Raw genomic sequence first — 3,424 nt, forward strand, 5'->3', positions numbered from 1 at the left:
ACTTGTTGACAGCTTCAGCCTGTCCATTACCTTGAGGGTAGGCCGAAGTGGAATATTTGTTCCTAATGCCCAGCTCGCAACAATATTTTTGGAAAGCTTTACTATTGAACTGAAACCCGTTGTCCGAAATTAGTGTGTGAGGAACTCCAAATCTGGTGACAATGTTTTTCTAGATAAACTTATTTGCATCTTAATCTCTAATATTAGAGAGGGGCTCGGCCTCGACCCATTTTGTAAAGTAATCAATTCCGACGAGGAGCCATCTTCTGTTTCCCGTTGCCCTTGGGAAAGGACCAACTATATCTAAGCCCCATTGTGCAAATGGCCATAGGCTGGAAAGGGTATTCAAGGTTCCTCCTAGTTGATGGATGTTCAGGGCATACCTCTGACATTGGTCACACCTTCTAACATATTCTTGGGTAGAATTTTGCATATTAGGCCACGAGTAACCTTGGGTAAGAGCTCTGTGTGACAAAGACCTTCCTCTTGTGTGACTATCACAAATTTCCTCAGGAAGCTCTTCCAATAGTGGCTTAAGTACTTCCGGATGGACACAAAGCAGATATGGCACAAAGAATGATCGTTTGTACAACTTCTGTTCCTTTGTAAGCCAGCACCGTGGTGCCTTCCTCTAAATCTTCTTAGCCTTGGATTTGTCCTCAGGCAGCGCCCCATCCTTAAAAAATGAGACCACCTGATCCATCTAACTCGGACTGACATGTATGTTGCTTACCCTGATTAGAACTCGACTATCACAACTAGGCGTTACAAGATCTTCAACGATTATGACTTGAGGAAGGCACTGTCCCAATGAGGTGGCCAAGGTTACTAACGAATCAGTATGGGAATTCTTACTTTTGGGAACTTGTTTTATGGAGAAAACTTTAAAATTGGATTATAGTTGCCTGATTTTGCCAAGGTACCATTGCATCCTTTGATCCCTAGCTTTAAATTCACTTTTCACTTGCCCCACAATTAGCCTTGAGTCAGAGAAAACATCCATAGCTTTGCCTTCAAGTTTTTTCACCATAATCATTCCCGCCATGAGGGCTTCATTCTCCATTTCATTATTTGTGGCTAGAAAACCTAGTCTTAGAGACTTCTCCATGGTTATTTTCTCGAGGGATACTAGAACGATTCCAATCCCATAACCTTTTTGGTTGGCCGCCCCATCTAAGTAAAGCTCCCACAATGGGAGGTAGGGAGTAGAGACCAATAAAACCTCCACACCGGGTATCCCGTCCTCCTCGAATTTAGACCCTCCAGCCCCTCACTGAATTCTGCCTCCAAATCAGCCAGAACCTTCCCCTTTATGGTTATTTGGGGTAAATATTTAATGTCAAATGCTCCCAACATAGTTCCCCACTTAACTATTCTTCCTGTATAGTCCGACCTCCAAAGCAATGCTTATATAGGAAGCTGGGTAAGGACAACAACGATATGGGCTCGGAAGTAATGCAGAAGCTTCCTCGTGGCATGTATGATAGCTAAAATTGCCTTCTCGAAAGGTAGATATCGGGTTTCTACCTCTTGAAGGGATTTTCTTACATAATAGACGAGTTTTTACACCCTGGAGTCTATTCAAACTAGGACTAGGCTCACTACATGGTTTGTGACAGCTATGTGAATGTACAGGACCTCTTCCTTTTCAGGATTGGACAGGATGGGAGGATGAAATAAGTATTTCTTCAGTTCCTCAAAAGCAATGTTACACTCCTCGGTCCATATGAAATCTTTCTACTTATGAAGAAACTGGAAAAAGGGTCTATAACGATCGGCCGACTGAGAAATAAACCTATTCAAAGCTGCGGTCATTCTGGTTAACCTCTGCACTTCTTTTGGGTTTCGAGGTAGGTGCAAATCATTGATGGCTTTGATTTGGTCAAGGTTTACTTCTATCCCTTGATGGGTGATCATGTAACCTAGGAACTTCCCAAAACTGATACCGAAAGAACATTTGGAAGCATTAAGGCGTATTTTATACTTTTTGAGTACTGAAAATACACTTCCCTAATCATTTAAGTGCTTAGACACCTGCCTACTCTTTACAATCATATCATCAGTATATGCCTCAACATTTTGACCCAGTTATGGTTCAAACATCCTCGTCACCATTCTCTGATAGGTAGATCCAGCGTTCATTAAGCGAAGGGGCATTACTCAGTAATGGTAATTTCCAGTAGGGGTCAAAAATGCAGTTTTTTCTTAGCTAAACAAGGCTAACAGTATTTGATGATAGCCTTGAAAGGAATCCAAAAAACTCATCTAAGGATTGTCGATTGTTGCATCTACCAGCTGATCAATCCGGGGAACTAGGAAGGGGTCTTTAGGGCAAGCTTGTTCAAATTAGTGAATTTCACACAAACCCTCCACTTTCCTGAATTCTTCTTAACAACCACTATGTTGACTAGCCATTCGGGATAAAATGCCTATTTGATTACTCTAGCTTGCTTGAGCTTGTTTACTTCCTCCTCCCCTGCCTTGGCGTGCTCCTTGGAAGAGCACTGAGGAGACTACCTTTTTGGCACAATAGCTAGGTTCACATTAAGATGATGGCATATGAAATTTGGGTCTACTTTAGGCGCCTCATACGCACTCCATGCAAAGACATCTAGATTTTCCCTTAAGAATACCAACAATTCTTCCTTCTCAATTGGGGGCAACTAGGTCCCAACGTAAAAGTACTTGCCATTGTCTGACGCTACGATAACTTTATCCAACTCTTCACACTACAAACCATTTGTTATAGTCCTGGATGAATCTTCAGGCTCTTTAACTGTTAATTGCTATGAAACATTATCTGGGCCGAGAGAGTCCATTTCAGCTAATTGGTGCCTGATAGCAGCAACCATACATTACCTGGCCATTGTCTGGCTTCCCACTAGCTCCCCCACTCGTCCCTCGGTGGGATACTTTACCTTCATGTGCAGGGTTAAGGAGACAGCTCCCATAGCGTGAAGCCAATGTCTAGCCAAAATTGTCATGTAAGGTGAGTAGGCGTCGACTACGATGAACTCGATTTCGGCTGCCTCATTCCTGTTTACACAGGCAGCTTAATCATCCCCTTAGGGGTCATGGTTCTTCCATCGAATCCTACCAATGGTAAATCATATCTGCTTAAGTCCTCAGGTTTCAAGTTTAACCCCTTATACAAGTCTGGGTACATGATCTCAGCTCCACTTCCTTAGTCCTCCAACACCATTTTCACGTCATACTCTCTAATACAGAGGGTAACTACTAAAGCATCATCGTGGGGTTGAAAGGTTCCCACTTTATCTTCGTCTGAGAAGCCTAAGGTCAGTTGTACTTTTGCCTTAACCCTCTTGGATTCTCAAACTTGCTCCTCGAGTTTTGACCTTGATGCTATAGACATGATTCTAGAAGAGGGGGCTGCCTCCTAACTTGGTGTGACGAGAATAACAAT

This window comes from Quercus suber, unplaced genomic scaffold, assembly GCF_002906115.3.
Source record: "Quercus suber isolate HL8 unplaced genomic scaffold, Cork oak 2.0 scaffold_14, whole genome shotgun sequence".
NCBI classification, from domain to species: Eukaryota; Viridiplantae; Streptophyta; class Magnoliopsida; order Fagales; family Fagaceae; genus Quercus; species Quercus suber.